The 23,361-nt window shown below is 37.8% G+C and overlaps 1 long non-coding RNA gene across 6 annotated transcripts in view; it reads left to right on the top strand.

The window, feature by feature from the left end:
* The first annotated feature begins 3,449 nt into the window (after positions 1-3,449).
* LOC106628351 (uncharacterized) overlaps positions 3,450-23,361 on the top strand; it is a 35,929-nt gene continuing 16,017 nt past the window's right edge. For 3 of the 6 annotated variants that reach the window (XR_015773824.1, XR_001331705.2, XR_015773821.1), the window contains exon 1: positions 3,450-3,554. This is a non-coding gene — a long non-coding RNA (uncharacterized LOC106628351). Of the gene's footprint in view, positions 3,625-8,476; positions 8,754-15,760; positions 15,899-23,361 lie in introns of those variants that run through there. The other 3 variants (XR_015773822.1, XR_015773823.1, XR_015773825.1) reach the window with 3 other exon arrangements.

Here is a 23,361-nt window from a genome sequence, read left to right as displayed (position 1 = left end):
GGCAGCTCAATGATAGCATTGTGCAGGTTAAAAAGTACATCTGTCAGAAGCCAGTAGGCATCAAAATGCAATAAAATACTCTGGTGTTTGTACCACAAATAGGAACAGAGAGCTAAGAGAAAACCACTTGATGTACATATCTACTGCCCGAAGTGCTGGTCATTTTAACAGAATCTATTATTTCTGTCTAAGACAATAGTGATTGCAGGACACAGCTTACAAACCTTCCCTAGTGAGGTAGAATTTGTTTTTCAATACAGTTTTTTTTTTTGTAAGAGAAAGTCAAACATACAGATATTCTAGATGTAGTGCCAAAGTGTATTTCAGACAGTCCTGAATGAATTGTTCATTCCTGAGGTACATTTCTCTGAAGTGGTTTTTGGCTACAAGTAGGTTCCTTTGTGAGTTTGCCCAAATGCAAAGGATCATGGCACATTTCGTGGCACATTCCCCTTTCAGCCCTGGATGTGCAGGGGAAGAGCACCAGAACTGGACAGGAATGCCACGGCACTGTGGGATCAGCTTCCAGTCAGAGTCAGTCCAATTATTTGAACATTAACAACTGCCAAAGTATAAAGAGTTCAAAGCTTTTCATGGGTTGTAACTTCTTCATTCTTCCTTAGGAATACATTTAGAATATATCTGACATCTCAAGCAACCAACCTTATTTCAAGGGTGAAATTTGGACCTGAGTCTATCCAGCACAATTTCAAGATACTGAAGCTGCAGCTGATAGAAACTTCAACACGATCATTAGAATGATTTGCAATCACCACATGCAAACTTTTCTGTTTTTCATTTTTACTTTTGTAGTAGACCTCCTTTTACTACTTTAATGCCTACATTTAAGGCAGAAAGTGAAATGATATTTAGGATAATGTTTTAGCGTCTGTTTCACAATGGTTTTTATTGAAGCTGTAAAGCACTTGCATGCATAGAGAAAAGAAGATGCATTTCAGAAATAAAACTATTAAGTAACATTATCTTGCCATGGTTCATTCCCACTGGGATAGAAGAACCATTTGAAAAGCATAACTGAATTCAGTTGAAATATGATAAATTTTTGTCTCCATCTTACCCACCTTTTCAGCACTGCATGCTGATCAAGAAAGTAATGAAACCATGAATGTTTATGTTTAGAAGCTTTTGTCTGATCATATGTTGTACAATACCTTCATACTTTCCCCCTACTACGTGAAGTAGAGAATAATTTGAGTATAACAGCTTCCTCCTAGAAAGGAGGATGAATATATATGTTTCCATATCTAATTTCCAATATACAGTCCACCAACAGCAATCAATGTCACAAATGGATGAAGATATTAGGAAAGATGAAAATATGTCTTTGCATGTCATGGCAAGAACACATGATTTCCAGGTAACAAAATGAAATGGCTATTTGTATCTGGCACAAAATCACAGAAATACATATCCAAAGCAAAATTTACAGAGAGAGCTTCATTGTAATTTTTCTTGTGGTCACTAAGTACTGCATATATCTTCTTTTGGGAAAGCAGACAATGTCAGGGACCATAGAGATATGCCTATTAATTATCTTGAAAAGATTGTTTACCGATTCTTTCCAAATAATATAGAAACTGCCTTATTTAATGAATAAATATAGCTATAATAAATTCAACAAAAATATAAATACAATATTATGAATAAAAAACCCCCAAATAGATAACTGAGAGTTACATTAGTATGTATTTCTGAAATGTAGGCCCCATATCCATTCTGTAAGTCACTGGATCTATAAGTGATCTGCAGACAAAGAGATCAAAAATGCCTTTTGAAGTATATTGGTTCTCCTACCACCCTTATGAGCACTGCCTCATATAGAAAAGTAATATTAAAACCCGAGTACACAGTAGGGAAGCACCATCTCTGCTTTGCAGATGGCCAGCTGAGACATGAAGAAATTAAGTGATTTTTTCAATGTCAGACAAGAAACCTGCATCAGAATGGAGAAAATCTAGGCCTTCTGAGTCTTGGCTGATTTCCTGAACAATCAAACTATTCTTCTGTTCTGGCATGAATAAACCTCTGGTTGCAGATTGGATTGGTGAAAGCATCAGTTCATCATGGGATGAAAAACAAAAAAGAGAAGAACTATCTGATACAGTACAATGTAATCTGTACAGCAGTTTTCTTCTCTGAAATTATACCCCGAAATCTCAAAGTTAAATAACACAGTAATTAAAAAAAAAAAAAAAAAGCAGAAGAAAAATTAAGTATCTTAGACAAAGAGAAAAAGATGTTTCAACTGAGGCATGAAAATAAATGTAGATAATAATTATCAGTTATGCAATGCTTTTATCTTCGGAATGCTGTATAAATATTACTTTAAAAATCCTCACAACACCTCAGTAGGTGGGAAAATATTAAGCATAATGTAATAAGTTATATCCTCATATAATTTAAACCAATTTTCATTCTAGAAAGCCAAGTTAAAAATAAGGTTGGGAGGCTAAAAGAGTTTGTTTAAAGCACCTGAGCTGGCCACATTCTACAGAAAAACCTCCACTACCACCTAAGAGGACTCTGGTTCTCACAGGCATAGATGAGTGAGCGTTAATTAATCCAGTTCAGGCTCAGCACAGGTTCAGCAGCCAGGATTCAGAGGACTCTGCAGCCTAGCCCAGAATCCAGACAAATCCTGCAGGATAGCTGGTCTGGATTGCAGGGTCCACTCACAGGATGTGAGCTGGCTCATTAAAAACTCAGTACCTTCTACAAAAGGCCATCCTACAGCCACCAAGTGGCACAGGCACATCCAAGGCTGGGGAGTTAGAACTAACTGCCTCCAGAGTTTTCTCCTTTGGCTCAAAGGCAACTGGACAGGCACACACCAAGAGGCTGCTTTACACATGATGGAGCTGCAGTGGGGATGGAGCTTTCCCACCTGCACAGCCTGCCAAAATAATGTAAAAGGGCAAAAGGGAAGGTGGTAAGTCTAATCAAAGACAATGTTTTGAGCTGAATAAAACACTTAACTGCATGGAAAATTCCATTAGGTTGATTAGATACTTGCCTTAGGGCCCTCTTAAAACACCTGTTAAAAAAAAAAAAAGATAGCTATTGCAATGCGGCTTAAAAATATTGGAAAAGCAGGAAATGGAGCTTATTAGAGCTCAAATTAGATCCAAGATTTATGTGAAGAACAGTTGGCCTCTTTAAAAGGCCTACTTAATCCCTAGATGGTTTTTATTGTATCTATTATTATTATTTATTTATACAGTGCCATAGGTATACATGGCACTTTACAGACAAATAAAGGAAAACATGGGTCCTCCCCCAGAGAGTTTACAGTACCTGATCCAGCAAAGAGTTAAGCACATGAGTAACTTCATTTGCAGGGCTAACCTCCCTTGGAACCAATGAGATTTTTCAAAAAATCAATTTATTGACATGATTATCTCTTCCAGGTCAGACCTTCTCATCTCAGACATTCAGTCTGAAGCCACAGGTGAAGAACCCAGCTCACTGGAATAACTGCTTGAGTTGCGTGCTAACTTCTACTGAGCAAACCTTACAGCAGGATTTTGATCCAGGTAAAGATTTCCTTCCATGATAAAGATAAGCCAAAGCAAAGAAGTAAGAAACTAAACAGTTTTTTTACTGGTAAGTTTGCTTCAGTGAAAGTCTTTTACTAGTATCTGTAATATTTTCTCAACTGAGACAGAAAAATTAGTCAGTGATTGAGAAACAGCTCCAGAGCATGGCTTGGTGCACACCAGGGAAATGGGACGTTTGTTGTGTTCCTCCTTAGTGCACCCCAGTGGGGCACGGCTGGCTCTCAGGGACAACTGGCCAGAGCTCTCTGTCTGCACCCTGAGGCTGCAGGATTGGATGGAGCAGCACGAGCATTACACCTCAGGTGTGAACTCTTATTCTATGGAAGTGTGTTCTTCACTAAAGAAGCACTTCTGGAGCCCGTGAAAAGCCCCACTGCTCTGTTGTGTTTTGTCTGGAAGATAAGGGGATCCTGTTCTGCTCCTTACTGTCCTGACGCCCCTACTTCTGTGAATGGAAAATTGGAGCTACCTCAAGCCACTTCTCTTTTGGAGAGTAGTAATGGCTACTCCAAATGTGCAACCCTATTTGCCTGCATATAAACTTTTAATAATGTTCATTAAACTTTATTAGAATTGTTCGTGCAGCCAGATCAGGGTTACAAATTAAAACCTCAATCCTGCAAACACTTATGGAGCTTTATTCATGTAACCAAAAGGAAAATTTATCTTTCTATACTCACACACTTAAACTGAATCTGAAATGTAAATACAGTGCTATTTATTTTCTTATCCTCTGGCATTAAGGTTAAAAACATGCAGGCAGGAAAGAAATTACATGTTACCGGTGTTTAAAAAAAGAAAACAACTCCACAACCTTTTGGAAACTGCATTTAAAAAAAAAAAAATTAAGTGGAAAAAAATTTCTGGTGCAACAGACTTGGAAAAGTCAATGAAAAAAAGTGAACTGTGAGTGTAGGTACATAATGATACACAGAAGGAGAGCCAGGGGAGACACTGAAGTCTCTAGAAGTGTTGCAAGGACTTTATGGGCAAGAGGATCAGATGAAATCAGAGCCTGATACAAGAACCCAGTGAAGCTGGAAAGAATTTTCCTATTGATATGCTTTGAATCAGATTCAGTGACCAGCAAACTGCAGGATTGCAGGTGAAGGAGCAGTCATAAAACCCAGAAAGAGTTTTAAAAAAAGCAGACATGGGTGTCATAAAGCCAAGGTCAGGCTCCATCACCAACACAAGTATGAGAGAAAGTTAATGTTAAGTACAGTATTTATGATTATTTATTTATCTTGGAACAAAAGATAAATTAATCCATTTATTTTAGAAAGCACGTTTTTTATTCCATTGAGTAATTTCCTTTGAAAAAGAAAAATGTTTCCTAAGCCCATTAGCAGTTAAACCTGATTTTTTGTTGTTGTTGCTATCTGAGATGAGGCTGCATATCATTATTCATAATCTGATTTCAACTGATTTCTTGTTTACAATTTTTTGGTGCATTTTCTAATATAAGCAAGAATTAATATACTCAGGCATGAAAGAAATATGCTCCATTGTCTTTTATTATAATTCTTTGAAATGTGTCGTACATCATCTTTAGCTCCCAGTGGCATTCACAACAGCCTGAGGAAAACATGAATAAATACACATATAAACAAGGAGAAATACACTAACAAGGAAAATCATTTAAGTACAAGCTTGCATATAGGTACATTAAGCATATGTAATATAAGCAGTGCAAATCATAAGCTGAGCCCAAATTTTTGAATTAGCACAAAAAATTACTTAAAGTTCATCCAGCCTGGGTGATAAGGGAAGTCAGAGCAGTGCCCCAGAGTCACCGCCTGCTCCCTGACAGCAACCAGATGCCAAAAGCTCAGCTCCTCCATCTCGCTCCCTGCCTGTGACAGGACCCCAGCACAATGAGCTCCCTCTTCTCTAAATGCGAGCACCCTCCAGTGTGCACACCCAGGAATATCCACACACCCAGGAACATCCACACACCCAGAAACAGGCATCCACACACCCAGGAACATCCACACACCCAGGAACATCCACACATCCAGGAACATCCACACATCCAGGAGCATCCACACACCCAGAAACAGGCATCCACACACCCAGAAACAGGCATCCACACACCCAGAAACAGGCATCCACACACCCAGGAACATCCACACACCCAGAAACAGGCATCCACACACCCAGGAACATCCACACACCCAGGAACATCCACACACCCAGGAACATCCACACATCCAGGAACATCCACACATCCAGGAGCATCCACACACCCAGAAACATCCACACACCCAGAAACATCCACACACCCAGGAACAGGCATCCACACACCCAGGAACATCCACACACCCAGGAACATCCACACACCCAGGAACAGGCATCCACACACCCAGGAACATCCACACACCCAGAAACATCCACACACCCAGAAACAGGCATCCACACACCCAGAAACATGAACCCACACTCCCAGGGACATCCATCCGTACTCCCAGGAACGGCCACCCCATGCCCGGGCAGGTGAGCCCATCCTGAGCCGAGGGCTGGGGGAGCTGGGGGAGGCTGCCACTGACACCAGCGCTGCTTCCTGCTGGGCTTCAGGGAATCATGTCCAGAGACAGCTGGTAATCCCAAGAGAATAATTCACACAAGAAATACGGTGAAATTTTGAGGCTTGTCTGCTGATCCATCCTTTCTAACCCTACCAGGTCTCCTGTCCTTACCCTAGCTCCCTCCTGCTGCTTCTTACACATTTTCAATAGTTCTGTATCAGTGAAGGTCTCAGAACACCTTGAATCAATACAACCCACTTCATTCTTTTCCTTTGGACTTTGTCATACCCTTTTTATCTTGGGGAGTCACAGAGCCTGCAGCCTTTCATCACGTGCAGGCAGACAGCTTCCCTGATATGTGAATTGTGAGGAAAAAAGGACAAAAACACTTCCCTCTGGTCAAGTACAGAAAAATGTGAGTACGGAGTACAGTAAGACTCAAAAGTCTATGTCCCATATAACCCATGAACATTTAATCCTGAGCTTCTTATTACAATACAATTTTGCTACTTTTTTTTTTAATTTTCTGTGCATGGAATGACAAGCAAAAAAAAAAAATAATGTTCAGAATGCTGAGACTATTTATCCTGCAGAAGTTTATAATACTCTTTCTTTCTCATTTATCCATCATAACTATTTTCTTCTTAGCAGCTAGATTGGTTTTTATTTATTTTTACAATTTAAAAAAAATATTTGCACTTCTCATTGATTTTTGCCTCCATGGAACAATATGTTTTGTGGCATTTTAACAAATTAAATTTCACATGATCGATTTTTCCAAACTGTAATTCTTCAAGTGTAGTTCTCATTTTCATGTACAAGAAAGATGAGGCAGATAAAATAACTCAAGAGGTAGTGACTGTGTTGTAAAGTTTGACTTTATGAAAGAAGTAATGCGATGACTGTTCAAAACTAAACTGTTTGAGGTCTGTGGGATTTTAGGGCCTGCCACAGTGCCCCTCTCAATGCTGCTCACAAATATAAAAGCTGTCTAACCTGTTTTGCAACTAAAATTTAAGTTTATTCCAAGTAGTCTGTTCACAGAGCCAGATTCTAAGGGCAGCTGTGACTTGGCAAAACCAAGGTCACATCCATCTTTTCCATTTCAGAATTTCTCTTTCAATCTAAAATAATAGATTTTATAGTAAATTTGTTTATAATTAAGGGAATATACTTGCCATTTAAATGTCTGATTTTCATCACTATATGCTTTGCCAGGAGCACCCCCAATGTGCTGCAACTAATCCTACCATGCAGTGAATACTCCAGAATTTCTAAGATATCTGTGTGCCCAACTTTTGCAAAATTGGCACCTAAAGTCTTTCATTATGATAACTGAAATCTGAAAAAATGACTTTTTACTGAATAGTTTTGATGCACAGAGCCTTAAGTAATACAGCTGCTTTGCAGCCTGAACCATCTACTTCATCAAGAACAATGATGCTGACCTCACTTTACAGCCAAATCCAGCCCTGCAGGTGAATCTGAGGGATGCACAGGTGCCTCCGGAGGAAAATCGGCCATACAAAAATCAATATAACCACACAAAAAATATAAGAAGGAAACACTCCCTGGGAGCTTACTAATAGGTTTTTGCAGCATGTCTTTCACATTTAGATTAATCAATAAAGTAAGAGCCATCACTGTAAATGTATAGGCATATAAGCTTCAAGGCTCTATTTCTCAATTACACAATTTTCTTGGATATTATCTCTAATCAAAATACCTTAGTTGCTAATTCATGCCCTAACATGATATTTTGAAAGAGGAAGTTGGATTCTCTGACTGGTTTAGAATATAATGAAAGCTGAAATATTTTAACGTATTTTCAAAAGTAAAACTCAGCTTACTTTTAACTCTGGAATTGTGACCTGGTCCCTATTCACTAACCCCCCTGGGGCTCCCACTAAGGCCTTGTCCTTTCCAAGTTGGACAAGACCCAACACCTGAGCCACTCATGGTGGCCCTTTCCTGAACCCTCTCCAGGTTTTCAGTGTCTTGCTTGTTTTCTTTGCTATTTACAAATATACTACAGCAGCTATCCCAAAGTGATTGGCAAAACAGAATCCCAGTAGTCAGCGTTGTCTTCTGATTAAGATGATTTCTGTAGATTCTAGCCTGAGGTCTATCAGTGGCACACTGTATTTCTGAGTTTTCTTATTCTTACCTTTGATATTTATAGTGTCTCCCTCTCTTCTAACAAATTATTTGCTCACAAGTCACCGGAGGAAAAAAGTTGACATAGTAACATTGTTGTACTTAGAAGTATTAGAAATAATGGAGAGACGGTACTTATTAAAATATGATCACTGTCTTGAACTGCATAGAACAGGCATAAGTAGAGAATAATTCTCATTCTTGTTCTCCCAGGCGCAAAGCTGCATATTCACTTTAGGTTTCAGTTCCAAATTGCAAGAATGTTCAACTGAAAAATGCGCCTATTTTCCAATATGGAACTCTTCTCTGCTCCTGACTGCTCTTTTCCAGTGGTTTAACTTAACTACAGCAGAGAGAGGCTGGATGGGAGCAGTGAGAGATGACATCACATCTGTCTGAATTAACAAGGCTACAAACAACTACACTTAGTTCAACTAAGCTGAATGGATCAACAAATAAGTAGAACTACTCTTTTCCACAGCTTCCCAATGTAAGTCACAAGAACTCCAGCCTTTGGAAAATTCTCCTTTAAAGCAAGACTAATTAATTTCACATTCTTGTTTTTTGTACATGTTAATACCTTTTATAGGTACTTAAGCTGAGCAGTCATGTAACTTTTTATGTTTTAATGTATCATATGTCTTTAATAAATAACTTCTAGTGTTGTTTCTTCCACCTTGCTTTTCTTCTATGCATACCATACATCTACTCATACAAATGCTGTGCCTTCCCTCTCTACGAATTATAAAGGATTGTCTCTATTAAAGAGTTCTACTCTGTTTTGTTTAATTTCACTGATTAATGCTTTCATTCATTGACCATGCAAATACTTTGAATTCAACCAATGGAAATAATCTCATGACTGAACAACAATAATTTCAGTTTTAACACGTACAATAAAAACATTTACTTTGTTAGTGTGCATCATGTTTAGAGCTGAGAAACTGAGTTTGGAAAAATAAGTTCCATTCCTGACTTGGTTATAGACCTTTTTTTTTTTAATCTTGACTGTATAAAAAACATCCAGCTAAAACTTGGTGCTCAGAGTTCCTCGGTATTTGATTCCCATGTGTGAAGGACTGAAGCTGCCCTTCAGGGACCCTTAGCACAGCGATGTGACAATGGCAGAGTGCTTTGCCTCCTGCTGCTCCAGAGGAACTGCAGAAGAAATGTATCCACTCTATGTTAAAGAGCCACTGAGGATAACTAAGAAGCATATTTTCTAGTGTTTGGGTTAAGGAGTTAGTTGGGCAAGAGCCAGGATTAAAAGAACTGCAATAACTCCAGGTTGTAGGTCTCAGTTGATTGTCCAGAGGTTTGGCTTATTTCAAAACCACCCTGAATTTTGGCAAAACCTAGGTTCTGCCTCTTCAAACCTCATTAACAATTTCAGTGACCCAAATGCTGCAGAAACATCACCAAAGCAGCATGGATAAGGAAGGAAATGTGATGTGAGGAAAGATAAAGGACTTTTGACAGATGACCTTCTTGATCAAGCATATACAAGTAATAAAGGGTAATTTTAAGGCTTATGCGACCTGGTCTGACAAGAGCTGGTGAGTAAATCTCACTGATATCTCTGACAGAGGATTCTGCAAGAAACCCCTTATTTGAGATTTGTGGTAGTGAGCTGAATGTTTGGAAAGGAGACTACAAAACTTTTCAGTCTCAGTTTCTAGCACTAAGGAAAACTAAAGAACCGGACCTGCTCCCTGTAGCTGTTTTCCTACTTTATTTATTTTCTTTCAAAGGGCTTGGGCTTCAGCTCCCCTCTTCAGATAAACCATATCAAATATAGGTGTGGGAACATGCACTTGCAGCAGCGGAGTGTACAAGCCTGTAGCTGTTCCCTGAAGAGAGCCTGGTGTCAACCACTCTGGGTGCTAAAACTTGAAATATCTCATTGGACACTCTGGCTTTTTGCAAGCCCCTCTGAGGCTGCAATGTCAGAGGGGGCAGATTTAAGTTTAAATTCAATTTATTGATTGATATTTAATAATTTTTCTTTACCAAAATTAGACTAATAAGTCCCCGAGGCCACACTCTTCCCTACACTTGCTGCTAAGAAAAGAAAACTGCACCAGATCTTTGGCTGATACAAATGGGAATAACATTCATGTGTCCAGGGCAGAGCTACAAATTAACTGAAGTCAATCTAAGTCTCAAATTTTATTTTCTACAGCTAATTTTCACAGTTCCACATTGAAGAATGTAGAGAATAGGATTCTTATAACACTTTAACACCTATTGCTATATAATTATTCACAGAGTATTTTCATGATTGACCTCTAGAGAAACAGGAACAGATTTTTCATTTTTCATTTCCAACAGGCAAACTGAGTAAGACAGAATAAAACACTTTTTCCAAGAGTCATGGATTAAACGGGACCAAGGGCAGGGAATCTTGGATCTGTTATCTCCTTTAGATCAGATTGCTGAACCTTTTTTCTGACGCCAGTCAGAACTGTTGAGGTATTGTGGACTGCTTATTCTGCTTTTTGGCAGCTCTGCTAATTCTGTGCAAAGTGGTAAGATTTAAATGTATGACTTTCACCACTGCTGCCCATACATTGATCTCTGAAGTCCTTATGTTTGTTTAATATAAGATAACTGAAGATAACATTCATAAATTCAGGAATACCACATAAAATTACCCCTCTGAGAAAAGACCTGTTCCACTAAAATACACCAATGGACTCTAATGATGGAATTTTGTTAAGGAACCCTCTCAGTGTTAGTGTGCAAATGACACCAAGAAATTAGAATTCTTTAATACAAACCTTTCTCTGCCATGCTGGTCCCATCAATGCCCCCCTCTGTTCTCATCAGTGACAGAGATGGGAGGGAGAGAGGGGCATCTCATGGCATGGCCTGTGGCACTCAGGTCCTCGAGCTGGCCCCGCACCGAGCACCTCCAGGCCAAAATCATCTGTTTCAGAGAGACCTTCTGCCAAGGATGGATCTGGGGCTAGCCTGAAACACACATTCACTACTTCTGTATGAGACTGGTTGCTGCTGCCCAGACTACTCCTGTGTAATTTGGAGGATAATGTGGGTCAAATGAGGAAGATCTTTTCATTTTGCTAATGACTGGCAATAGTCTAAACAAGAGATTAAGATGACTATATGATTTCTTTGCTCCTACACCAGAAAAAATTGTGTTTGTATTTACCAGAAATCTTTTATAGGAACATTAATTTCTAACTAAAGCTTTTCTACCGTATGGAACAGATATTATACTTTCTCAAAAGAAAAAAATAATCAGTTCTTTTATAATGGAATATTTCTTTGACTGTTTCTATAGAATGATGGGGAAGACTGGTAACCATAAGGTTTTATCTGTACAAAGAGAAAATGTCAATACTTGTTTGCTGCAAAAGATCTGAAATTGGAGCTAGTAACCTCAGTATACCTGAACATGCAGAAGGTGCAAATCTCCTGTTTGCAAAACTATGAGCTTTTCACTTCAACTCCTTTTCACTTTTGTTCCTGTCGTAACCACAAGCTATAAGTTAACATACATTTAGGAAGAGCAAGTAGATTGTTATTTAGGATAACTAGCATTAATATACAATGAGAAAATAAATCCTAATTTAGATACAGAACTAACAGACATGAAAAAACAGAGATATGAGAGGCACAATGAAATGGGTCTATTTCTAACACACTAAAACCCTTACCATCATCCTATCAATATGGTGATTAAGCTTTATCAGCCATACAAAAATTGTTGTCCTTATTTATTTTTTGTGTTGTCACCAGTTTTCAAATGCAAAAACTTAAGGTGTAAAATTTAAAAAAATGTAAAAGTCACAATAATTAAAGGAAACGGTGAAAGTTCATCTCTGTGAAATTAAAATTAAAAAAAAATAAGAAAAAGAAAAAAAGGAAGGAAGGAACGAAAGAAGGAAGGAGTTTAAAAACCTAGATGTTTAGACAGTCCTGCAAACCCCCTTGTGACCTTATTCTGATATTTAACAAAACATTAATCTTCTTGCCAGCAATTATAAAGAATACAGTGATGTAGCTGGGGCTCAGTGAGTGAGTAATAGTAATTCCATTGTTCTCTTTTATTTATGCCTTGGCTGTACCAGGCAGATGAGGTAAGTTGGGGCTTTTTATATGTTATTATTCTGAACTGGCAATACATAAAGGCTGATTACACAAATATCTGTCTGTTTCTGAAGCACTGTTTCACACCTCCTTCCAGCTCATGATCAAAGCGTTTCAACATTTTATTATGAAATCATGAATCTCTGCTTAGTTTGCATATGAATTATAGCCTTTAAAAAAAACCCACACTGGTGTACAACAGTGACAGTGCCTTTTGAACCAAGGAACAAAACAAGGTGTTACACATTACTTCTGGAAGGCAATGACTTGCTGATTAATTCTGTTTGCTGGAGCACAGTCCAGCCTCCCTAGTGAATACATAAGCCTTGAGACCAAAGACATTTTTTTTGTGAACAGGCCAGTGATTTTTCTCCTCTTGTAAGAAAGCAAGCTCTATTAAGAAGTTGAGAAAACGTTGTCGTGTAGCTGTAACCAAAACAAAACTACAAGAGCTTCCCTCTGCTTTTCTGAAATGCAGTAGCTATTCTAAAACCGGAAAAGAATCCAATTGTCCAGTTAATAACATCCCACTGTACAAACCTTGCATTCTGAAGGTTGTTGAGTGGGTTCCAGCCATGTGCATAGAGCACATCAAAAGAAGACAGTGAAGGACAGCTCCCTAAGCCATATTCAAGTGTCCTGCACCTACTTAGAAATGCTGTGGTGTCTTTAAGATTCACATTTACTAAATTTCTTGATGTTCAGTCTTTCTGCTTCAGAAAGATGATGGTCAAGGTATCCACACTGATATTTTTACTTTCTTAGAAACTTGCATTTCAGAGTCACAGGACTGTGAATCAGGGATAAGACATAAGACTGAGTTTTGTAAGAGTAGCATCCAGCTCCTGATACTTATGCCAAGATGGGGCACTCCTGTATGACATATACACCTGGAATGGAATGCCAGTGGTTGATCTTTTACATATACCATGTTTTCCTCACAGTAGTCTGAAAAAGTGTAATTCCTATAAAATATAAAATATGCTAAGGATTTTCCAAGTTTGCTTTGCATCATACAAATATTGAACTGTGAACAATCTTATGGATAGAAATAAAATTTTATTAGGTTTTACTGTCAGTAATTTGCAACGACTAATTTTTTTGAAAGCCATGCCATTTCTGTCATTTCAGTTAAAGCAAGATTTGGCCCATAATTATTGACATCTTTTTTTTGTAATGACATCTTCCCCCTCTGTTCCCTTCTATGTATTGGCAGATGCAGATCATCTTTATAAATCTGATAATGATGTCACCAAATCAAAATTTAAGGTAGGAAGGTAAAGAGAAACTACTTCTGTTTCATGACCTGCTAAAAGAATGATCTAAACTCTGAGTGCTGCACTTCCACACAGATGAACAGTGAAAGACATGTGGCCAAGGCAACAGCCGAGCTGAGAACACTTGGTTTGTAAAAAGATTTTTCAAATCATCAGTAGGTGGCTGAAGTAATTAAACTTAATACAGCATTTGTTTTCTGAACAGCTAAAAGCTTAGCTTGTCACACTGAATAGTATTTTCCTCTTGGAGTAAACCCATGGAGGTTATCCAAGAGCAGATTCAACTGAATGGCATTTCGTGTAACCTGGCTCTGTCCCACTGGTGGGACTCTGGGGCTGTGAACACTCACACATCTTTTGTCATTATATCAGCCAAAGACTTCTTTTTCTGGCCAATTGAACACATCTGAAACATTTTGTAAATGTGAAGCTACTACTTCAGATGTTCTCTGTGAAATGACTGCATGTGCATCTTTGACCTTATAATAATTTCTTCAGCACAGTCTAAAATTGGGTGGGTTTAGATTCTGTGCATTAAAGTAATTGAATTTTTTACCCTAGCACATCTTAAATCAGAACAGAAAAGCATTGCAATTTGTGAGATTAGCAATTATGCTTTTATCAGTATAAATACATTATTATTGAAATGAACGAATTAATAAATAAAACCTCCATGTGCAGACTTAAATCAAAGTGCCAGGCCAAAGAAGGAGAGATCCTTGTCTGAATGTCAAACTTCAGAAAAGAATCCATCTGCTTCTACTCACAGACAGACAGGCCACATCTCAGAGTACCTTGCAAAATCAATGCTCTCCATGCATGAGACACAAACTCACAAAGGCAAGAATTCAGAGTTGAGCCTTAAGCCCTGTTGGTAATTTGTTTCATTGTTCCAGCACATATGAGATATGTAAGACCCCCAGCGGCTCTGAGGCTCCTGTTCTGTTCCTGCACAATAGGGGTGAGTTAAGGATTGCATTGTGTCCATGTCCCCTCAGTTCTGGTGCCTATGTAAGCTTTAAAGAAGATATTTAGAGTTATCTGAATGAGGTTTTATGATAATGTTGAAACAACAAAATAATATTTGGGAAAAGTAATAAAATCCTCTCTCAAACTAAGATACATTAAAACTGGCTCAGTATATCATGCAACTCATTATGTAGAATTACACCATTCCTCTGAGCTATGAATTTACATAGTACTGAAAACAATAAGAGATAAGACACTTGTAGCCAATGCTGTAAGAATAATATTTTTAATTTCAGAAAATATGCTACTGCAGAGCAGATACTTCTAGGCTCAACCTAGTAAATTTCTACTTCAAAAACTAATTTTATGGAACAAAAATTGATCAAAGCTAATGTGACATAATTTGGTTTTGCCCATTTTTTACACTATTATCTTAATAATTATTTTGTAGTCTTGTGAATCCCAGACTTTATGGGATAGATATTGCATTAGCTAGACTCTAATGGACCACAATGACAACTACTTTTAGAAACACTCCTGTATCACTTGCACAGAAACCATCACCATGGAGTATTTAAATAATATTAAATCCATACAGAAAAATATCATCATTAAATGCAGCTACATTGCACCACAATAAGCTACATTCAAAAGGCTTAGAAATCCTCATTCTTTACCTATTTTCTACTTAAGCATATAGAACATAAGAACCTTTCTGTAAAATTTGTAAAAGTGATACTTTCAATATTATCAATACAGAATTAAGCTGCAGGTTGCACAAACGTTCAGTGCACACCTTGAGGTAATCAGAGTCAAAAAGGCTACCCAGGAACACAATGGGATTGTATTATGCTGATGTAATTAAGATATTGTGCCATTTGCCACTTTGCTGGCCCATGGAGACTTGTCTTCTCTGCCTTAAAATATCTGACGATTTTGCAGGTTAACTAGAGATAAGATTGTTCATAGTGTTAGAGCTCCAGGTCAAGATGACTTCTAGGTCTCCCAAAACTGGAGCATGTAGAGAACTTTAATTAAATATTGCTGGCTTGAGGAGACCTTTAATAGTAAGAGCCACAAGCTCAGCACAACCAGTCCTAGAACCCATGTTATTTTCATTTCAGATTTCTGAATTATGAAGGCAAAAGGACTGTAATGAGATTTTATTACCCAGAAGCAAAGTTGTAAGTAGCAATGGTTTAAGAAAAATCCTGAAGAAACATGAAGTGGAATAATGTGTTGTTCTGGGAGTAAAACAACCTTCAGCCTCTTTAGGGTAGGTAGATGCTGCTTTCTGAGGGCTCTGGCTGCACTAAACTTGGCTGAACTTCTAACAAAAGCAGTTATACTTCTTTTTTGAACACTCCTGCTGCCAGAACGCTGAGGGTACCCTTCTAATTTGGGAAAGTGGACAGAGAAGAACAAAGGAGGAGGATATAAACACTGCCTGATTAACATGCGTGTATCTTATCTTTAAATTTTCTGAGCAATGTTTAATTTCCTCTTGTTCTCCAGCTGCACAGTTACTAAATTTCTGCAAAAGTGAGTGAGGAAAAACTGTTATTTTGGGGCTATAACTTGGCATTCAATTCTTGAGACTTCTTTTGGTGAGGTAATCTTAGCTCGCCTTGCACTTGCTGTTGCCATATGGAATTTAGAGCAGCCTTTGACTCTGGTTTCTTCTCTCTTTCCTATTCTGATCCTACTATTTCCACTATCAACTGTGTTTAATGCCCATTTCCAAACTGTGCTTACTGTTGCAGCAGTATATCTATATCAACTTCTAATCCATTACTGTAAGAGTCTTCCTGACAAACTTGCTACACATTTGCTATTGAAAATGGAGACTTATGGGAGTCAAGTAGCTCATGAGATTTTCTATTTTTATCCAAATTCTCTCATTACTCTGTTTGTTTCATTTCTTGAATTCATTCATGTATATCATACTGATGCTCAGCTTGCACAACCATTCTGCAATACAACTGAAAAATGCAACCATTACTATGGTCACAGAAGCATTTGATGATTTTGTAACTTTAAAACAAGCTGTTATGGCAAGACAATTCAGTCATACAAGAATGTACAAAACCAAAAGGTCAGAAGCTCTCTCAGGGTATTCATCCTCAGAGGCACGTAGAAGTCCAATCACACACATACTCAACAAAAGGTTTTCACTCAGAATTTGGAGTTCTGTTCTTGGGCACACTTGGACAATCATTCACAGAACCCACAGTTCCAGAATCCTCTGCACCCCATGGTTTGAATGAACTTGCATTCCCCGAGCACAGCTGGTCACTCCTTTTCTTCAGTGGCTTCACCTCTTTTGCCCAGTATATGAGGGAGCTGGAACCCATTCCTAAACTAATTTTAACATATTTTTTCTATCTTCTGCATAATTTTGAAACGAAAAATTGTCTTCTACTGAGGTTACTCTACATTAGCCTAAGTAACGTTGGGATTGTGTCACAGAGTAAAGTAACAAGCAAGTTTTGTTCAGATAAATAAGCATTTAAAATTGGGTACAAAGGAACCAAGGTGGCTGATCCCAGTCCCATTCAATGAGATTCTGGTACTTAATTCCCATGGCCTGCACCTTAGAGATTCTTTCACAAAGGAAATGAGATGAAAATCAGTTTCTCATGAAATTTCATGTCATGTTTGGTACTGGAATGGTTTGGCAAACACCCAGGTAAAGACACCTGACTGCCACAGGCAGGGAGGTGAGCATTAATTCTGCAGCTTCTGCATCAGACATGTTGCACTGCTGAGAAGAACAGTTGTCAAATACTTTTAAAAGCTAGGCTCCAAATGCACAGAAAATGGCTGTGGTATTAAGTAATAAACGATTTTTAAAGATAACTTTTGTCTCTGTGGCATCTGTTCTCATTATGAACTCATTCTCTTATCTGTGCTTGGGTCCATTTCTTAAATCTGAACACAGGACAAATATTTCCACTGGCTTACATGGGTAATTGAGTCTGAAAATAATACTTTCAATATGGTTAATTAATCAGGAAATAAAAAATACATTTGCACAATTTTAATACATCTCTTCCTTTAGTACTTCTCTTACTTTACTGTAAATGCAAATTTTCATTACTTTGTAAATTATGCTTATAATTATCTATATAATCCCAGCATCTTTAACAAATTAACAATAAAACGTATCAGTGAAAAACAAGTTATATCCACTTGCAATAAATGAAGCTGCTATTTATATCTGATACACATTCTTCCCAGTCATGATGGGACTGATGTAAGACCATCACTTCAGTCAGATATTCCTGTCTCTCAGACATTTCCTTGCTCTCTCTTGCCAAAGTTGCTTGTTAACTGTTCATGAAAGGTCTTCCTAGAGACTGATGTACTGCAAGGGATCCTTAGCTTAAATCTCTTTATTCATGCTGAGATCATTCCTACTGATTTTCTAGCTCTTCTCCTCCAGGTTCTGTGCTGCAGTCCCTTCCTTTTTGAAGTTTCTATTTTCATAGATGACCATTACTTTCTTATATTTAATTCCTCCTAAGTGCTGTAATTTCCCAAATGTTTTTAATTCCATAAGCTGTTTCCTGTGATCTTCTCCAGACTACTTCTCAGCATGGTTTTCAGCTTTCTCTGGGGCTATATTTTTTTTTATCCACCTCTTCCTCTCCTCTCTCTTCCCTCAGCATACAACAGCACTGGCCTCCTTCAGCCATAGCTCATTTGTCTGTTTAGCATCTGTTTGTCATTCATACCCCTTGATGTTAGAACACTCATCTTTTTCATATTCTCATCTACAGCTCACTGTGAATAGTTGCACAATGCCTTAGAGTTACCAGAAGCATTTAGTGCTATTTCTTCTATTAGGATATTTGCATCCTTATCTCCAATGCTGTCCTTTTTCCCTGGGAAGTTTTAGTGTTGTCATCACTGTTTTGAATTTACTCTTTCCTGCAGCTGATCTTTAATTAGAAAGCTCTAATGGGACAGTGTATTTGCAGAAGCCTCATTTGCCCAGACTCCACGTATAAGAACCTGTTCCTAAACACAGACTTTATCAAAATGCTGGTCTTCCATTATTTTTATTACAGATAAGGGAGCCCACTGAAAATATCCTAATTTTTCCTGGTACTCAGAATTCACAAACACCACAAATTAACTGGCATCACTTCATGAACATAACATCTTAGAATTTACTTTGGAGACAACAGTTGCTAAAATTGGTGTGTAGTAGCCATGTTCTTCTAAGCTTTCTCTGTTGTGTTTCTCTATGCAGCTGTGAATCAATGCAAGCTAAACAAGGTAAAATTTTTACAGAATGTTCTATCCTGAATGATTTTTTCCCCCATTGCCCTGAAATTATTGTAATCAGTACTTAGTCCTGAAAAAATTGGAAGGCCATAATCATATATCAAGGCCCAGTTGTGACATGTAAACACACCCATTTTTTATGCAACATAGGAAAGCTTGCAAGCATGCATCTGAGTGATACAGTGGATGCAAAACAGATGAGGAAAGCCCAAGGTAACAACCAGTGAGATGATAATGGCTGGTGTAATAAGCAATGCTACTGCACCTCAACTGCTTGGCTATGATTAAACTAATGTAATAACTGCTACCATGCTAAGAAAAGGCATTAATAGCAGAATGGTGGTTTATTGTCTGCTGTCTTCTGAAATTTACTCAGCACCAAAGTATTTATTAGAAACATATTTATTGTGTAGTCACTTTTGGATGTGCCATATGTTCCTCTACTGATGATGTAATAATTTGTGTTTATTTTTTTTTTTTTAAGTACTGTATAAAAAGACTAAAGATGAAACTGGAACAAGTCACTAGATATCAGTGCTGAATGTGAGATCAGTTTCATAGGAAGACAGTCATGCCTCTAACAAGAAGTTTGCTCTAATGAAATGAAGGAGATCAAAGATGATAGAAAGCAAAGCTATGTAATGAAACAGTGATTTAAGAAGCCTGGGACATTTATTTTATTTTCATTGTAAGATAGGTTACTTGCCTTACAGTTTGGTATTGTTTATTCTGGTGTCTGTACATGGTTTTGATTATATTAATGACATTATTGGCCAAATTCTAAACTGTTGTAAATCAAAATTACTATTCTGACTCCAGTGAATGACAGTGACTTATACCAGCTGATAATCTACCCTTCAATGCAGGATAAAGACTTTGCAAGACTTCTAAAAAGTTTGTTTGTTTGTGAAAATTTTACAATTTATTTCTGTTTTGCAAATGGATAGAATTTCTTGCTGTAAATACTTTAATTACTATTATAAAATGAATTGAAATTTAATTAAAGATGAAAAAAAGCGCAGTGGAAATTTTTAAAAGGATAAAACCAGCGAGAAACACTCCCAGATTTGAATGTCATTTTAACAGTAATTTGAACCAACATCTGAAACGTGTTATATAATTTTAAACATATACTAAAAATTATTTTCCTCCAGCTTAGAGCAAGTGCAGACTCAATAGTTGTTCCAAAGCTTTTAGTTATTTCCCCCCTCAATCTCTAGATGTAAACAAACAAGAATGCTAATTAAAAAAGTTACTTCAGGCAATAATCTTGTCAAAGTGGTTAAAGAGGGTTAGTCTCATCAAAAGGTAGGGCATCATCTACAGAAAGCATTCATATAAAAACATTGCAGTTATTTAATCAATGATTCTCCAACAGTTTGAAACAAATACCATTGAAAAATATTACTTTTTCTCTTATTGAGAAAATCCAAGATGTGTTTGATTCTCTTAAGGTATAAAATAAACATGTCACTGTTCCAAAAGGCATTTATGATACTAAACAGGTGGGCAGGTTTTACTGAAGACTGTTGTACCCTCAATTCCCTACATTTTCCTTGTTTCTCAGAGGCTGTCACAAATGGCTCCACATTTCCCCTGTGGAAAGAAGCTGTGTCTCCACTGTGACAGCAATTTTACTGGGGTTTATAGAGGGCCCTGTACAAATGGGGAAAGCTAAACCTGATTTTTAAATGGACTTCAGACTAGTTTGTGTGCAGCCACTGTCAGTGTCAACAGCTTGGCTGTGGGCTTCCTTGAAAAGGAATGTAAACTCAACAGGTTCATGGGGTACAGCTGATGGGTGGGACACCAAATGCATTTCTCTTAGCAAAAAGGGTCTAAGCAGGCTACACACACATCTGGAGGGCCCTAGAAGAAGGTGAACGAGGCCTTGAGCAGGCAGAGCTGTGGTGGGGCCATGGACCAGGGCCTCAAGGGGCTCTGAAATTTGGGGACCTCCAATGACACCTGTAAGACTTCAGCCTAGAAACCATTTTCAAATACAGTGCAAAATGGCAAGAACTTGAATGCCTCTTGAAAGAAAGCAAGTTCCAGTGAAGATTAAACACCCTCTTGTGCTGACACAGAGACTATTCAGGGAGCTTTCCATGAAAATCAGCAAAATCCCTGGGGAAGCTGACAGCTCTATTCCATGGGCACTCTCTGGCCCCCATCGTGTGCACGTCTCAGTAGCTGCCTTCAGAACAGACCCTTCATGTGGCAGTGAGTGACATCCTGAGGATTCACATTGATGGTGTAGCTCAATATGCTATCAAATGAACTTAATGTTCTGTAATTTATGCCTTTCTTTTTAAGACAACATGTCCTCATGTTTTTCCAAGAATAGATGTATAACTTAGTCTTTTGGGCACTGATCCATTCTACACATTTCCTGATCTGCCCTTGTGTTACTGGAAAACATTTCCCAGGATGAAAGCTCAGTTTGTGCAAGAAATAAAATCAATTCAATTGAACAGAGATTATGGTTGCACAAACGTGTGTATATTGTGTTAAACAAAAATGTTGAAAATCATCAATATGATTTAGAATCAACAAGATAAATTTCTTCTAGTGGACCAAACTTTTAACAGTATATTTGTGTAATACTTGTGTTGAACTTAGAACAGACTGTGTTCTGCATAATGTTTCGAATAGGAGTGCTAAAATGGTACATTTCTTTCCCATTGAACAAAGATTTTATGTTTTTGGCAATGGTTTTGTAAGATAATGTACTTGTTAGCCAAAAAATCCACTCAGAAAATAACCCTACTCCTACTTTGATGTACAACTATAACAACAGTGTTTTCAGCAAGGGATAAGACCCATCTTATTTTTGCACATTATATTTTTTTTTTTCAAATGTCAAAGATACTTATCTTAGTGAAGGGCTTCTCCATGGATCAGGTTCCCCTATTTATTCCTAGGCTACCCTCAAGATAAATGAACTTTATCTTTCCAGGAAGTTAAATTTTTTATTTAAAATGTGAAATCTTGTTGAGTTCCAGGGTTAAGTGCACGGTTTCAAAGCTGATATGCTTTCAACATATGGCTTTCCTAATTCTAGCTATATTTAACATTCTTTTATCTTGAAACATTTTACTCAATTTTTCAAACATTCTTTTATCTTGAAACATTTTATACAATTTCTCAGAAATGCCATTTGTTTAAAAATAAAAATAAATTTTGAGAATAAAGTCTCCAGCAGGATATCGCTGTCCTCTATTTACATACAGGACACAACCCTGGCAACAGTTTAACTCCATCAAGTTGGAGAAATTCCACCTGGACTAAGTGTCCCAAATGGAAGTGGTGTGTGCTCCAGAAGATGGTTCACTGTCAAGTGACAACTGTGAGAGTACATTGAATTTTTCTTCAAGAGAAATATAATCATTTATGCAGGAATTTTACATGGGCAAGTGAGCCTAAATTATTCCACTTTGTGCTGGGCTGTGCTCTCAGAGCACTTCTTGGGGCAGCTTTTACAGAGCCCCAGGTCAGACTGGGATTGCCACTGAATCTGGCAAGAGTGCACTACCTGCTAGACTAATTACATTTCATTAATAAACCACTCCCTGGTGTTTCCCTTTTAAATATTTCAGCTGAGGAATCAGGACCTATGAGATACAAAACTGAATAAACAAAGTATTTGAGTTACTCATAAAAGAAATGCTAAGACATGCTTTTGGGAACTATGTTACTTCTAGTATCATTAGGAAAGAGCCAATCCTGAATAAACGTGAGAGCTACAATAATTAACACATAAATTTAGCTGACTTTGTGGCGGCCAGCGCTGTTTCATTAATAAAAGTGTTCTGTTTAGCAATCAGGGTAAGATCCAGAGTGTTTCCCCCACAGAATAAAAGATCCCTCCGGCAATACCTTGCATCAGGTGCATAGCAATGGTATTACACAGCAAGATAAGGCCACTTGATCTATTAAAATTATAAGAAATTAACAGCTACTGAGGATACTTACAATTAGGATACTCTTTAAAAGGCAGAATTGAGTGCTACTTCCCTTTTATCCACTGCGTCTCACATCCATCCTGTTCTGCCCTTATACCTGCACAAGAAAAACAGGAATGGTTTAAGGTTTTAATGAAAAACCAGGCATCTAATATGGCCTAATCAGTCATAGAGATGTGGCAGCATCCTCCTGCCTTGCAGATTCCCAGTGAAGATCCTAAATCCCTCCTAGACACCTTCTGCAGCAATTTTTTCAACTACTCCTCTTAAGATTTTAATGTAGAATTTCTACAGTTATGCAGAGATAATGTAGAATTATTGCAGAAATATTTCTACAGTACCTTGGAAATATTTACTGAAGCTGAAATTCAAAATGTGCTTTCACATAGGAGGGCATAATCCCAGCATAGTCCAGAGGCAGCTCCCGTAGACTAATCACTGTAATCTGGATGCAATTATCTTTTTTTTCAAGAAAAGTTTG

This window comes from Pseudopodoces humilis, chromosome 14, assembly GCF_049639895.1.
Source record: "Pseudopodoces humilis isolate 2021_Gansu_Grassland_sample_001 chromosome 14, ASM4963989v1, whole genome shotgun sequence".
NCBI classification, from domain to species: Eukaryota; Metazoa; Chordata; class Aves; order Passeriformes; family Paridae; genus Pseudopodoces; species Pseudopodoces humilis.
Note: the sequence above shows the minus strand (reverse complement) of the source record. Positions and strands in the feature narration are given on the sequence as shown.